The sequence below is a fragment of the Tachyglossus aculeatus genome, chromosome 7 (genome assembly GCF_015852505.1).
Source record: "Tachyglossus aculeatus isolate mTacAcu1 chromosome 7, mTacAcu1.pri, whole genome shotgun sequence".
Lineage (NCBI taxonomy): Eukaryota > Metazoa > Chordata > Mammalia > Monotremata > Tachyglossidae > Tachyglossus > Tachyglossus aculeatus.
This window is the reverse complement of record NC_052072.1, coordinates 4282408-4299708: the sequence shown is the minus strand read 5'-3', so window position 1 is coordinate 4299708 and position 17301 is coordinate 4282408.

Here is a 17301-nt window from a genome sequence, read left to right as displayed (position 1 = left end):
AGGGACTGTCTCTATGTGTTGCCGACTTGTACTTCCCAAGCACTTAGTACAGTGCTCTGCACACAGTAAGCGCTCAATAAATACGATTGATTGATTGATTAGCTCCTTAAGGACAGAGAAATTGTCCGCTGATTCTATTGCTTTGTGCCCTCCCAAGCGCTCAGTACAGTGCTCTGCACACAGTAGGCGCTCGGTAAAGGCCAGCGATTGATTGACTGATCTGGGGTCTCACGGTTTATGTAGACAGTGAGCCCCACATAGGACAGGGGCTGATTAAATTGTATCAGCCGCAGAGCTTGACGCATAGTAAAGACAATAATAATGCTATTTGCTAAGCGTTTAGTATGTGCCAAGCACTGTTGTAAGCACTGGGGTAGATACAAGGTAATCAAGTTATCCGACGCTGGGCTCACAGCCTTAATCCCCATTTTCCAGATGAGGTCACTGAGGCCCAGAGAAATGAAGTGACTCACCTAAGTCTCTCAGCAGGCAAGTGGCGGAGTCAGGATTAGGACCCATGACCTTCTGATTCCCAGGCCCGGGCTCTAGCCACTATGCCATGCTGCTTCTAGTAGTAGTAATAATAGTAATAATAATGGTAATCATAGTAATAATTATGATAATAATAAGTGGAGTTAGAGATCCTTTAAAAAATGCTCATGATATTGTCAACATCCATGGTTTTTAACCAGGAAAAAGATGAGAAAAGAGAAGGAGTTAAAGGTGAATTCAAACCAATTTTGTTACATCATGATTAGTACAGTGTTCTGCACACAGTAAGCGCTCAATAAATACGATTGAATGAATAAACCAGCAGAACATCCAGACCTGCTTTTCATCCAAACAAGAGAAGGTTTCCAATCCAAAATTGTGCGTCATGGCAGTGGACAAAAGTGGTGAGCCAGAGATAAAATAGTCCCTCACTCTACTATTATCCTACAATGTTTTACCTGCTCTTCATAATGATAATAATAATGGTATTTGTTAAGCTCTTACAATGTGCCAAGTACTGTTCTAAGTGCTGGGTTAGATACAAGGTAATCAGGTTGTCCCATTTGAGGCTCACAATCTTAATCCCTATTTTACAGATGAGGTCACTGAGGCACAGAGAAGTTAAGTGACTTGCCCAAAGTCACACAGCTAAGTGGTGGAGTCAGAATTAGAACCCACAACCTCTGACTCCCAAGCCTGAGCTCTTTCCACTAAGCCACACTGCTTCTGTAATAATGATTGTGGTGTTTATTAAGCCCTTGCTCTGTGCCAGACACTGTACTAAGCACTGGGGTGGATAGAAGCAAATCAAGTTGGATACTGTCCTTGTCCCATGTGGGGCTCGCATTCGCAATCCCCATTTTACAGATGAGGGAACTGAGGCCCAGAGAAGTGAAGTGACATGCCCCAAGTCACACGGCAGACCTTACATAGCACTGCACATCACTGGCCTAAGCCACGTTCTCTTAATTATTCCTTCGAGTTCAGTGATGTATTTTTCTTCAAAGTGTGAGAGCGTGTGTCTCCTCTTTCATTCTTTAGTGAGGAGAGCATGTCCAATGTAGTAGCAGACTGTGAAACTCAAAATGATAATATTGATTCATGTTTCTTTAAGTGAGGATTTTGAGGGGATGAGATAAATAATAATGGCATTTATTAAGCGCTTACTATGTGCAAAGCACTGTTCTAAGCGCTGGGGAGGTTACAAGGTAATCAGGTTGTCCCACGGGGGGGCTCACAGTCTTAATCCCCATTCTACAGATAAGGGAACTGAGGTACAGAGAAGTGAAGTGACTTGCCCAAAGTCACACAGCTGATAATTGGTGGAGCCAGGATTTGAACCCATGACCTCTGACTCCAAAGCCCGGGCTCTTTCCACTGAGCCACTCTGCTTCTCCAGCAAGAAGAATGAAGAATGAAGAGATTCATTCATTCATTCAATCGTATTTATTGAGCGCTTACTGTGTGCACAGCACTGTACTAAGCACTTGGGAAGTACAAGTCGGCAACGTATAAAGACGGTCCCTACCCAAGAAGTGATGAACTGAGAGTTTCATTCTTCATTCAATCATACTTATTGAGCGCTTACTACATGCGGAGCACTATACTAAGCACTTGGAAATTCTGCAACAAATAGAGACAATCCCTACCCAACAACGGGCTCACAGTCTAGAAGGGGCGAGACGGACAACAAAACAAAACAAGTAAACAGTCATTAAAAGCATCAATATAAATGAACAGAATTATAGTTATATACACAGCATTAATGAAATAAATAGAATAATAAATATGTACATATATGCAAGTGCTGTGGGGCAGGGAGGGGATAGAGCGGAGGGAGGGAGTCGGGGCAAAGAGTACTCATTCATTCATCCATTCAGTAGTATTTATTGAGTTCTTACTGTGTGCTAATTGTTGTACTAAGTGCTTGGGAGAGTATAATATAGCAGTAAAACAGACACATTCCCTGCCCACAAAGAGTAGCTAGTAATTACCTGGAGAAGCAGCGTGGCCTAGTGGAAAGAACCCTGGTTTGGGAGTCAGGGCACCTGGGTTCTAATCCTGACTCTCCCACTTGCCTCCTCTGTGACCTTAGGCAAGTCACTTCACTTCTCTGGGCTTCAGTGACCTCATCGATAAAATGGGGATAATGTCTGTGAGCCCCATGTGGGACGCGAACTAAATCCTACCGATTAGCTTGTATCTCCAGCGCTTAGAACAGTGCTTTGCACAGAGTAAGTGCTTAATAAATGCCATCATTATTATTACCCTAGTGCTTAGTACAGTGCCTGATGCGTGGTAAGTGATTGATAAACAGCATTGGAAAAAATCTGTGGGAATAAGAGTGGAAAGGAGACAAGAGGAACATGCAGATGAGGTGGAAAGCCATGGATTAGAAGGCGGAAATGGAGTCCTAAATTGTAAGGGGGAGAAAGAGAGAGAGGAATAAAGAGACAGAGAGAGAGATTATTCTCTGCTTTCCCTCTCCCCGAGACAGTGAATTCCATGTGAGACAGGGAATGTGTTCAATCTGATTAGCACATCTTCAACCAGGTTGGTACAGTGCCTGGTACATATTAAATGCTTATCAAATACCACCGTTATTATTATTCTCATTAATAATAATGAGAATTATAGTACTTATATGAATCGAAACTTTGACAGAAAAAGCGAAGCATCTGTTTGTTCAATTGAAAAGAATCAATTCCAATTACTTAGGAAAATGTACCAAATCCCTGATTTTTAAAAATCAAATGAACTTAGTGTCTATAACCCTTTCTTCCCCTCTTTTCCTCCTGTTACATCTCATTGAACTGTAGACAATAGATTGTCCAGTACAATGATTTCCAGACCGCAAGGATCAAGTTGGATACTAAGTTAGAAATACGATATGGAAAACATTAGCAAAAATGCGAAGCTGAGTTCATTACACTACATGGACGACCTTGATATTGTATACATAAGAATAAAATGCCGCAATACAATATGGTACAATATTTCATAAAGGTCAGAGAAAATTCTTGTAAAGTTGTATTAACTTGGATTACCCCACAAAGCAGCACCAGTTTGAGGGAATTTTACAATGGTTAAGATGGAAATGCATGGCAGTGATTGAAACAGTTTGTTTTCAAAGCCCTCTGTCCCATTTCCATTGTGAAGCCACATCAGTTCCTGAGTAAGCTAGCCTGGGAATGACTTTTTCGGTTCAACATTTTCTGCTTGCACATTTCCAAGAGTCAAAACTAATTTTGCTTCTCTCTGGAAACTGTATGTTTGAGTTCTTGTTTATAAAATAATTACCAGAGTCTGCCTTCATTCCATCTTGATTAATGAGCAGGGCTGGACTTAACAATTCCCCCACGGTTGTATGAGAGGGACACCCAGGATAGGGTTTTGAGGACTTATAGATGTATTCTGACTTGCCAGAAATTTGGAGAATTTACACTAGCACAGAAATGTTTACATGTTCTCCCAGCTCACACAGCCATTCATTTTTGTTCCGAACTAGCCAGCCGAAATCTTAGCTTACTGAAAGCCTTCATATATGAGCTTTTTTTCTTCACGAATCACCTTAAGCCTCTTAGATTCCTGGTGCTTTAATTGGATTTATGAAATCCTCCAAAGATACTAAATACTGCCCTTGTAGAAAATGAAATGTTTTCCAAAACATTCGTGACTTTCTTCTCCCCTCGATCACTTAGAACTTCATATTTTTGACTCTCTCTCTCTCTCTTTGCATAAATATGTTTAGCTATTCACAACCTTTTAAAAATGTTTTAAGGGCCCTCCACTGTTTATTCTTTCTCTGTTAAAGATTCGGACTTTATCATTTCTTTTGCTTTTATTCTCTCTAATTTTCTAGGTTAAATCTGACCATTTATAAATAAAATCTTTCTTATAAAATAAAAACAAACCTATGGATTATGCTCTTATGGGTAGCTTCAAACTGAAAAATTTAACAGTCTAAGCTAGATGGACTCAGAGTAGTACGGCATTTTTACTGCACAAGTGAATCATGTAGAAACTAGAAGAAAATTATTCAAACACTGCCGTCCCAGAAAAACTTCCCCACAGCAGAGTTAGATTTCATTGTAGAAAATAGGTCCAAAGACAGACACAATTGTCTAGAAGTGGGAAAAAAAAAAACCCAACCTACTTATCTGGTTTATATATTCTTCTGTAGGAACTCCGCTTGAGTTTTGCTTAGTGAGTAACAGACTGGTGTAGTGAAGTTTCTATTTTGCAGTGGAAAGCCTTTTACTTGCCCAAGATTTAGAGCACCACAGTCATTTTCTGCCTTTAACCCAGCATGAACGAGGCTGTTTTCCAGAGTACAGAAGTTAAATATTGGTAGAGTCATTAGGGCTTTTCTACTTTGTTGAGGCAGTGGAAAATGCTTGCATATCCCATTCGTTACGGCGAGAACTATTTACTCCCTGAGGAGGGGGTATTATTTGAAAATAGAATTGAAAAATACCAGGAAACGTGACCAAGAGTCATCGGCGGTAGATCTTCTTGAGGTTCTGAGTTCTTAGACATCTAGTCAGCCCGAGCCTTTTAATGAGCTCCGATTTGTGAGACAGAAGGGTCTGTGGGCTGTTTAGTATAATAATAATAATGATGGTACTTGTTAAGGGCTTACTATGTACCAAAAACCGTTCTAAGCACTGGGGTAGATATGAGTTAATCGGACTGGATGCAGTCTCTGTCCCATATAGGGCTCACACTCTTAATGCCCAATTTACAGATGAGGTAACTGAGTCCCCAGAGTAGTGAAAAGACTAGTCCAAGGACACACAGCAGACAGGAGGAAGACACCACTGCCTAAGGTCAGGAGCCCAGGCTTGGGAGTCAGAGGATGTGGGTTCTCATCCTGGTTCCGCCATTTGTCTGCTGTGGGATCTTGGGCAAATCACTTAACTTTGCTCCCCCCAACCCAACAGTGCATATGTATATATCTATAATTTTATATATTCATATTGATACTTATTTACTTGTTTTGATGTCTGTCTCCCCCACTCCAGACTCTAAGTCCACTGTAGGCAGGTATTGTCTCTCTTTATTGCTAAACTGTACTTTCCAAGCATTTGGTACAGTGGTCTGCACACAGTAAGTGCTCAATAAATACGATAGAATGAATTGAATGAATTCTTTGGACCTCAGTTCCCTCATCTGTAAAATGGGGATTAAGACCTTGAGCCCCATGTGGGGCAACCTGATTACCTTGTATCTACCCCAGTGCTTAGAACAGTGCTCAACAAGTACTGTAATTATTATTATTATTATTAGGAGGCAGGGCCAGGATTCAAACCCAGGTCTTTCTTACTCCCAGGAACTGTGTTCTAGCCACTGAGCCAAGCTGCAGATAATTAGTCAGTCAGTCAATCATATTTACTGGGCAATTTCTGAGTGCAGAGCACTGTACTAAGCACTTGGGAGAGTACAATGTAATACTAAACAGGCACATTCCCTGCCCACAATGATTTACCTTCTAGGCACAGACCCTGGGTCTGTTGGGATCCTAGTTGAAGCCATTCAGGGCAGAAATATGAAAAACCTAAGTGCTTAATACAGTGATCTGCACACAGTAATCAATCAATCAATCAATCATATTTATTGAGCGCTTACTGTGTGCAGAGCACTGGACTAAGCGCTTGGGAAGTACAAGTTAGCAACATATAGGGACTGTCTCTATGTGTTGCCAACTTGTACTTCCCAAGCGCTTAGTCCAGTGCTCTGCACACAGTAAGCGCTCAATAAATACGATTGATGATGATGATATAGAGACAGTCCCTACCCAACAGTGGGCTCACAGTCTAGAAGGGGGAGACAGAGAACAAAACCAAACATATTAACAAAATAAAATAAATAGAATAGATATGTAAAAGTAAAATAAATAAATAGAATAATAAATATGTACAAACATATATACATATATACAGGTGCTGTGGGGAAGGGAAGGAGGTAAGACGGGGGAGATGGGGAGGGGGGAAAGGGGGAGAGGAAGAAAGCACTCAATAAATCAATCCATCAGTGTTACGTGCTGAGCACAACACTCATTCAATAATAATGATGATAATTGTGGAATTTGTTCAAGTGCTTACTATGTGCCAGACATGGTTCTTTGCTCTGGGGTAGCCACGGGATGGACACAGTTCCTGTCCCACATATGGCTTATAATCTTCATCCCTGTTTGACAGAGGGAACTGTAGCCCAGAGAAGCAAAGTGACTTGCCCAAGGTCACACTGCAGACAAGTGGCAGACTCGGGATTAGAACCCAGGTCCTTCTGACACCCAGGCATGGGCTGTAGCTACTGGGCCAAAAACCCCTCAGCTCCTGGGTAAATGTCCCCTACCTGTAATTGAATTTAACTCCTGTCTCCCCCTGCAAGCTCCGTGGGCAGGGAATATTTCTCTGAACTCTATTACAATGTGGTTTACAAAGACTTTAATTCAGTGCTCTAGATTACTGAGTGCAAACTATTGTACTAAGCACTAGGGAATGTATGGTATCACTGAGATAGTAGACAAGATCCCTGGCACAAGGGAATTTACAGCAGAGAAGCAGCGTGGCTCAGTTGAAAGCGCACGGGCTTGGGAGTCAGAGGTCATGGATTCAAATCCCGGCTCTGCTGCTTGTCAAGTGTGTGACTTTGGGCAAGTCGCTTAACTTCCCTGTGCCTCAGTTACCTCATCTGTAAAATGGGGATCAAGACTGTGAGCCCCACGTGGGACAACTTGATCACCTTCATCAAGCGCTTAGTACAGTGCTCTGCACACAGTAAGCGCTCAATAAATATGATTGATGATGATGATCACCTTGTATCCTCTCCAGCACTTAAAACAGTGTTTTGCACACAGTAAGCACTTAACAAATGCCATCATTTTAATTATTATTTATGGGGGAGACATTGATTGAATCATTGATTGACATAGACAACTGACTAAAAAAGCAGGTGAAATGACTGCAGTAAGCTCATTATGGGAAGCAGCGTGGCTTAGTGGAAAGAGCCCAGGTTTGGGAGTCAGAGGTCATGGGTTCTAATGCTGACTGCCACTTGCCAGCTGTGTGACTTTGGGCAAGTCACTTAACTTTTCTGTCTCTCAGTTCCCTCATCTTAAAACTGGCGACGAAGACTGTGAGCCCCATGTGGGACAATGGATTACCCTGTATCTACCACAGCGCTTAGAACTGTGCTTGGCACACAGTAAGTGCATAACAAATACCATCATTATTATTATGGACCAGGAATGTGACAGCTAATTCTGTGGAATTGTGCTCTACCAGGTGCGTAGTACGGTGCTCTGCATGTAGAAAGTTCTTAATAAATACTCTTGGTTGAAACGACGTATTGAAGAATGGTGAATAAACAGTGAAAATAATAATGATTAGGGTATTTGTTAAGTGCTTACTATGTGCCAGGCACTGTTCTAAGCACTGGGGAAGATCCAAGCTAATCGGGTTGGACACAGTCCCCGTCCCATGTAGGGCTCACAGTCTCAATCCCAATTTTCCAGATGAGGGAACTGAGACTTGGAGAAGTGAAGTAACTTGCCTGAGGTCACACAGCAGACAAGCGGAGGAGTCAGGATTAGAATCCATGACCTTCTGACTCCCATTAATTCATTCATTCAATCGTATTTATTGAGTGCTTACTGTGTGCAGAGCACTGTACTAAGCGCTTACAGAGAAGTTAAGTGACTGGCCCAAAGTCACACAGCTGACAACTGGAGGAGCCGGGATTTGAACCCCTGACCTCTGACTCCAAAGCCCGTGCTCTTTCCACTGAACCACACTGCCTGGACTCTATCCACTGCACAATGCTGCTTCCCACAGAAGCAGAACCTTTTGCCATTTTCCTCACTTTTATACATTTCTTAAGCGTTTAGTACAGTGCTCTGCACATAGTAAGCGCTCAATAAATACGATTGATGATGATGTCTTGCTACTTCGCTGCTTCTTTCTTCAATCACTCAATCTAAGACATTTATTGGACACTGTACTAAGCGCTTGGAAGAATATGAAACAACAAAGTTGATAGACATATTCCCAGCCTTTTGTGTCTGCTTACCCCATCAGATTGTACTTGCTGGTTGTGTGACCTTGGGCAAGTCATTTCACTTCTCTATGCCTCAGTTTCCTCATCTGTTAATTGGAGAATCAAAATACATTTTCCCTTCTCCTTAGATTGTGATTCCCATGTGGGACTGAGACTGCATCCGAACAGATTAACTTGTATTTACCCCAGTGCCTAGAAGATTTTTAAGCATATAGTACCACACCACTTATGTATATCTGTTCATGTCTCATCTGTAAAATGGGATGAAGACTGTGAGCCCCACGTGGGACAACCTGATTACCTTGTATCTACCTCAGTGCTTGAAGCAGTGTTTGGCGCATAGTAAGTGCTTAACAAATACTATTATTATTTTTATTATGATCTGTAATTTATTTATATTAATTTCTGTCTCCCCTGCCTAGACTGTAAGCTAATTTTGGGCAGGGAATGTGTCTCTGTACTGTTGTACCGAACTCTCTCAAGTGGTTAGTACTGTACTCTGCACACAGTAATTGTTCAATAAGTACAATTGAATGAATGAAATTAAAAATATTATTATTGTTATTATTTTTATTACTACCTCCTTGAGGGCAGGGATCATGTCAATGACTTCTATTGGATTCCTCCAAAGTGCTTAGTTACAGAGTTCTCCATGAAGGAGGTGCTCAATAAATACTATTGATTGAGCCATGAATATAGTAATTGCAGTGCGCTTAGCTTTGAACCTGGAAGAAAAATATTATTTATAACTTTAATCTGAATATATATATTTGTACATTTAAAGCCACTCTTTTTGGATAAAACCTTGGTCGGGATCCATAGAAGAGCATAAGCCAGTGAAATGTTTAATTGTTCCCAATTTGGTGATTACTTTTTGTTCACCTCCCCCTATTGTGTCTTTCCTACTCAAATATTTGGACTATTTGGTGGATTGTGGTGACGTGTATTTTCCTCTGTTATATTAGTTTGCATGCTCCTTAATGAAAACTTCCTGAGACCTTGTAATGGGCTTTGAGGACCAAAGGGACGAAACGAGAGGAGTTAGAGAAAGAAGAATGAATGAGGAGAGCGGAGAGCAGGAATGGTAAGCATAAATGACATTTGAGGGGAGTGAGTGACTGCAGTGCGATAGCAATCACTCACTCAATCAATCATATTTATGAAGCGCTTACTCTGTGCAGAACACCAAACTAAGTGCTTGGAAGAATATAACAGAGCTGGTAGATGTGTTCCCTGCTGACAGTGAGCAACATCTTTCAGAAAATCAATCAATCAATCAATCGTATTTATTGAGCACTTACTGTGTGCAGAGCACTGTACTAAGTGCTCAGGAAGTACAAGTTGGCACCATATAGAGACAGTCCCTACCCAACAGTGGGTTCACAGTCTAAAAGGGGGAGACAGACAACAAAACAAAACATATTCACAAAATAAAATAGAATAAGTATGTACAAGTAAAATAGAGTAATAAGTCCGTACAAACATATATACATATAGACAGGTGGTGTGGGGAGGGGAAGGAGGTAAGGCGGGGGGTGGGGGGGTGGGGATGGGAAGGGGAAGGAGGGGCAGAGGAAGGAGGGGGCTGGGCCTCAATGGCCTCATCTGTAAAATGGGGGTGAAGACTGGGAGCCCCCCATGGGACAACCTGATCACCTTGTAACCTCCCCAGCGCTTAGAACAGTGCTTGGTACATAGTAAGCGTTTAGACAAGCTTAGAAAAGCTACGAGACCTCCGCCATTTTTGAGATGGGTGATAATGGTGGTGGGTGGCCATCTTTGAGAGAAGCCGAATGGTCGCGATCTATGAGAAGGCCTGCAAAGACAGTGGGAGACCATCTTTGAGAGTAACCACCTGGCTGCCATTTTTGACAGGAGCCTCGCGGCCTCCACCATCTTTGCAAAGGGTGGCAAAGAGGGTGGGCAACCATATTTGAGAGTAGCCGCACAGCTTCCATCTTTGAGAAGTGTGAGAAAGGCAACGATCCCAGAGAGTAGTCATGTGGCCTCCACCGTCTTCAAGAAGGATGACTAAAAAAATGGGGGGCAACCATCTTTGAGAGTAGCCACACAGCCGCCATCTTTGAGCCTTCATTCATCCTCCCTCCCATCCCCACAGCACATGTGCATATAGCTGTATATATCTGTGATATTAATTTCTATTAAAATCTGTCTCCCACTCTAGACGGTGAGCTTGCTGTGGGCAGGAATGTATCTGTTCATTGTTATATTGTACTCTCCCAAGCGCTTAGTACAGTGCTTTGCACACAGTAAGCGCTCAATAAATATGATTGAATGAATGAATGAATTTTTGAGAATAGCCACACAGCCGCCATCTTTGAAAAGGCAGATAAAGATGACAGGCAGCCATCCTTGAGAGTAGCCATTTGACCTCAGCCTTTTTGGAGAAGGGTGATGATAAGGGGGTAGGCGACCATCTTCGAGAGTAGCCACATGGCCGCCATCATTGGGGCGGGCTTGGAGACGGCTACATTTGGAAGGTCATCATCGACGAAAGTCTGCCGCAACAGGCTCTCATATCTCCAGGCCAAATGCATGCGCCTCGCTCACTGCCTTAGCGTTCCTTCAAAGCAATTACAGATGAGTTTTCATGCCCTGCCACAACGCTGCACCACTTTGGAAAAGCAGATTAACTCAGACAAGAGGGGTATTACTGTTTTCCCCTTTGATTAATTTGTGGGCTTCAGTCTGGGTGATTTTTTTCATCCTCTTAGTTATTCCAGACTTTATGGTTGCCCGTCTTTCCTTCAATGCCTAAACTGACTCTGCTGGATGCAGAATATTTCCCCCCAAATTCTGGCTTTATTCCCGGATTAGAGGAGCAGGGTGAAAGATTGTGGAGAACAGGATTTGACAAAAAGAGGGGTTTTGGTGTTTTTTTCTAGTTGCTTACACACCTTTTAATTCCCTGTTCATTTTAAGAGGGAAATGTCTCTGTTCCAGAGTTTTAATTTGAGCAGCATGGCTCAGTGGAAAGAACACAGGCTTTGGAGTCAGAGGCCATGGGTTCAAATCCTGGCTCAGCCGCTTGTCAGCTGTGTGACTTTGGGTAAGTCACTTCATTTCTCTGGGTCTCAGTTACCTCATCTGTAAAATGGGGATGAAGAGTGTGATCCCCACGTGGGACAACCTAATCACCTTGTATCCTTCCCAGTTTGCACATAGTAAGCACTTAACAAATACTAAAATTATTGTTATTATTATTCAATCGTATTTATCAAGCCCTTACTGTGTGCAGAGTATTGTACTAAGCACATGGGAGAATACGTTAGAACAATAAACAGACACATTCCCTGCCCACAACAAGCTTAGAGTCTAGAGAACTGTTACAGTTTAGTTCTCTGAGGTGGAGAGGTCATCCTAATTATTTGCTTTATTTAGAATACTTTCATTTTTCCTAGACACTTGATCCTAAATTATTTCATTTTACCCTCACAATATCCCTGGGAGGTTAGAGGACATATTAACCTCATTTCATAACAGGGAAAACTGAGGCCCAGAGAGCTTAAATGATTTAGCCAAGTTCACACCACAATGTCTGCAAATTCAGGTGTATCTCTCTTCCAAGTGCTTAGTAGAGAGATCAGAAAATAGTAAGTGCTCAATAAATACCACTCACTGACTGATCTTCTAGACTGTGAGCCCACTATTGGGTAGGGACCGTCTCTGTATGTTGCCAACTTGTACTTCCCAAGTGCTTAGTACAGTGCTCTGCACACAGTAAGCACTCAATAAATACGATTGATTGATTGATTGATTGATGGATCATTTGGCAGAGCCGGGATTAGAATCCAGGTCTCCCAACTCCCAGGCCAGCATGCTTTTCACTAGGCATGGCTCAGTGACAAGATCCAGCGCTTGGGAGTCAGAGGACGTGGGTTCTAATCCCGACTCCACCACTTGTCAGCTGTGTGACCTTGGACAAGTCGCTTAACTTCTCTGAGCCTCAGTTCCCTCATCTGTAAAATGAGGATGAAAACTGTGAGTCCCACGTGGGACAACCTGATCACCTTGTATCCCCCCCCCCAGCACTTAAAACAGTGCTTTGCACATAGTAAACGCTTAACAAATGCCATTATTATTATTATTATTATTATTATAGGCCACACTGCTTTGGCGCTTTTAGACTCCAGCCTTATTGGGTGCAACTTCCAGATAGACAGGGCAACTGAAAGAGAAACAGGACTTGTTGATGGCTTCGAATGGCCTAAAACTCAGCACAAAGTCTAAATTGCAAAGGATTGCGCTGCGCTGACGTCTCTGAAAGCTATCAGTCAAGACTTCTGAGGCCCCTCCAACATCAACACTTCAAATAACCCGGTGGAACCAGTTTGGAGATAAATCCGAATGATTGGTGTGAAAAGGGATACTCAGCTGACAAATATCAATGCCGGTGATGGGTGAAAGTCTGGGTTAGGCCTTAGGTGAAAGGTGAGGGATTTCTCGGAGCGGCACAGGGATGGAAATCGACGACGATTCTCATTGATGATCGGATGATTTATTATTGAATGTTAGACTATTGATTTGGTGAAGATTAATGCTTAAGTGCTTGATTTTTCCATATGACTGAAAAACTGGAGTCTTTAAAAGCAAATGTTCAAATAGAAAAAAAAAGTCAGGCAGAAGGTTATCAAGTTGACTGGAACTGATCCACTTCTACAATAGAAAAATTCAATAATTAATACAGGAAGGTATTGCAGTAAACTTAAGGGCAAGACAAATCCATGAATTCTGGATTTCAGTCTTGAGGTTTCTGGGAAATTGGCTCATTTTAAGACTTGCAAAATGTTAACTCTACATATTTACAGTTTTCTATTTTATAGGCTACTTGTACTACTTTGCTACCATCTTTTCATATTAGCAAGTAATATTCCTGGACAATCATCTTCCAATTTATCTCCAAATTCCAATTTTCAGTTAAAAATCTCAGATGTTTCAATTTGCATTTAGCTAAAAGTTGGCATGTAGATTATCCTCTCAGATCCAATTTTTTTTTTAAATGGAAAACTAATTTTGATTTATGGGGTGGCAAAAATATAAACATTTTCTATAAATCTTTTGCCAATCTCGAGAAGAAATGGTTTTAACTGTTAACTTTGGCCTTTTGTAAGATTATTTTTAACTAGCATGTTAATTTTTTTTCTTTCCTGAACATTGATATTTTCCTACGAAATACTACACAGTAGCCTCGTTTTCAGTTTCACAGAACAACATCATTTCAAAGAAACGAGATATTTGTGCTGAGGGGATCACTTAATAAAAACCACAGTGAAATAAAAGGAAATGTTTCTTTACATTACTCTTAATCAGGAAGAGACTGTGGACAGGGAATGTGTCTCCCAACTCTGTTATATTTTTCTCGGGGCGGCATAGGGATGGAAATAGATGATGATTCCCATTGATGATCGGAATCACTTGATCCAAATCTCTGCACGCAGTAAGCGCTCAATAAATAGGATGGGTTGATTGACTCGAACCATCCACCAGGAATATTTATTGGCTGTCTATAGTATGCTGGGCACTGTACTAAGTGCTTGGGAGAGTACAATATTCATGCAGTCATATTTATTGAGAGTCTACTATGTGCAGAGCACTGTACTAAGCTCTTGAGAGGGGAACAAAAGAACAATAAACAGATGCATTCCTGGCCCACAACAAGTTTACAGTCTAGAGAAGCAGCGTGGCTTAGTGGAAAGAGCCCAGGGTTAGGAGTCAGAGGTCGTGGGTTCTAATCCCAGCTCTGCCACTTGTCAGCTGTGTGACCTTTGGCAAATCACTTAACTTCTCTGTGCCTCTGTTACCCCATCTGTAAAATGGGGATTAAGATTGTGAGCCCCATGTGGGACAGTCTGATTATCTTGTATCTACTCCAGCACTTAGAACAGTGCTTAGCACATAGTAGGTGCTTAACAAATGCCATCATCATCATTATTATTATTATTAGAGTACAATAGACTTCAAGGAGCTTAAAGTCAACGGTCAATCAATGAGTCTTCTAGACTGCAAGCTCCTTGCGGACAGGGAACGTGTCCACTAATTCTGTTGCACTGTACTCTCCTAAGTGCTTAGTACAATGCTCTGCACAGAGTAAATGCTCAATAAATGTCACTGACTGATTGACAATGGTGTTTTCTTTCTTGTGCACAGAGGTGAAAACGCTTTCCCTAAAACAAAGCTCCCTTTAGCAGGACTTGATCAGTTAAGACAAGACACCTATCGTTCATTCACATTGCTGATAAGCTGTGACAGAGAAGTGAAATGACTTGCCCAAGGTCACCCATCCGGCGAGTGGCAGAGCTGGGATCAGATCCTAGCTAAGCAGCGAGAAGCCACGTAGCCTTGTGGAAAGAGGTCGGGCCTGCAAGTCAGAGGAACTGGGGTCTAATCCCAATCCCGCCACTTGTTTGCTCTGTGACCTTGGTCAAGTCATTTTACTGCTCTGTGAATTTTGAAATACTACATAATAGCCACGTTTTCGATTTCACGGTATGGCATCATTTCAAAGAAATGAGATATTTGGGCTAAGGGGATCAATTTCCCCATCTATATAATGGGGATTTGATACCTGTTCTCCCTCCTATTTAGGCTGTGAGCCCCATGTGGGACAGGGATTGATTCACTTTTCTGCACCCCAGCGCTTAAAACATTGCTTGACGACCCTCCAGACCGTAATCTCATTATGGACAAGAAATGTGACTATTCTATTGTTACACTGTCCTCTCCCAAGCACTTAGTACAGTGCTCTGCACATAGTAAGCGCTCAATAAATATGATTGATGATGATGATTAAATACGATCAACTCAAATAAGAGCTTAAAACATGCTGAAGTTATTATTTTATGATTATGATCCAGTCTCATTTCTAGATTTCTTTTACTCCCTTCAAAATAGGCCCACATCCCTTTCTTTTAATCTGTGCTTCTGAGCAACCAGTACAATATTCGCTGTCCAAAGTAGGAGCTTAGTAAATATTGGTGAGATTGGTGATGTCCCCAATTAATCTCCCAGCCCCCTGAACTGTATAAAGTCAGTCAGACAGTCAATTGTATTAATAGAGCACTTACTGCATGCAGAACACTGTACTAAGCGATTGGGAGAGGACAATATAACAGTAAACAGATACATTCCCTGCCCACAAGCTTTAAGTTTAGAGGAAGAGACACCAATATAATTCTGAATTTATTCATGCCTGTTCTTATAGATAGGTTTTATTGGGCCATACAGTAGATTATTTAATTTGACCCCTAAATGATTTTATACCGTTCTTCCCCCATTATCCATTTATTCATTTATTTTATCGTATTTATTGAGTGCTTACTGTGTGTCGAGCACTGTATTAAGCACTTGGGAGAATACAATATAACAATGAATAGACAATTTCCCTGCCCACAGCAAGCTTACAGTCTAGCTTAAAAATAAAACTGTGCTTATTAAAGTACAAGCTCCTTATAGGCAGGTACTGTTCACTTCTCAAACATTCAGTACAGTGAGACCCATGAGGGACCGAGAATGTGTCCAAAATGATGATCTCGTAACCGTCCCAGAGTTTAGCACAGCGTCTGGCATGTAGGAAGCACTCACCAAATACCGTAATGAGGATTAATTATCATTGCCCCCACTGGGCAGGCAATCAATGCCACCCCTGCTATTACTCCCGAAAGATGCCTAGTAAAATCCCCTTTTTCCAGGGCATAATTTCACAAACCCACAGTACATGACATCCAAAATTGAACATATTGGAGGCATTTAGCCAAGAATCTAGGCTGCACCATACAAAGCGCTATGAGCCAAGAAGAGCGATTGGATGTCATATGCAGAGTGTAAAAAACCCAGCCCATCTTGAGAAAAATAGATTTACTGTATACCCCATACTGTTCACGGCAGTAGGCACTCAGGAGAACAAATAACATGTTAGTTCCAAATGGGACACGCGGGAAAACCAGCTGGACACAGGTGAGCCGTCTCTCCCGTCCCCCCGCCGCCCAAACAAGAATAAACTTTCTTCGTACGTTCCAGCCAGATAAACTCTTCGTGTGAGCGGAATGGTCATTGGAGATGGAGGTGTGAATTTTGCCACTCACATCAGCTGGTATCCTTTAAGCAGAGGGATCTGTGTGAAGTGAAATCATGCCGTTAAATTATTTCTGGTTCTATTTTGACATGTGTTGCAATGAGGCTGTTGTAACCTAATCAGGGAAGCACATGGCATTCCAGGAAAGAGTTTCTTCTTTTTTTTTTTTTTTTTGTATGTTAGGTGGAGATAGATATTTAAAGAATCGACACATCTGTCATTTTCACTGGGGTTCTTTGTTATTGTTCCGGGGAAAAATACCTGGACTGGGTAGCCTGCTTTTATTTTTCCTTAGTGGTGTCGTCTACTGGCAAGAGCTTGGGCCAGGGGGTCAGAAGGATCTGGGTTCTAATCGTAGCTCTGCCGGATGCCCGCTGTGTGGTCTTGGGCAGACCGCTTTATTTCTCTGTGCCTCAATTTCCCCATCCACAAAATATGGAATCGATCCATGCTTTCCTCCCCTTTAGACTGTGAGCCCCGTGTGGAATCGGGACTGTATCTAATGTGTTTGAAATGCCTCCCAGGTGCTTACTACAGAGCTCTGTGCACAGTAAGCACTCAATAAATCCCATTTATTGATCGATTGATTAGCACAGGGCTTGTCAGGTAGTAACTGCATGCAATGGGAAAGCAGCGTGACCTAATAGAAAGAGCCA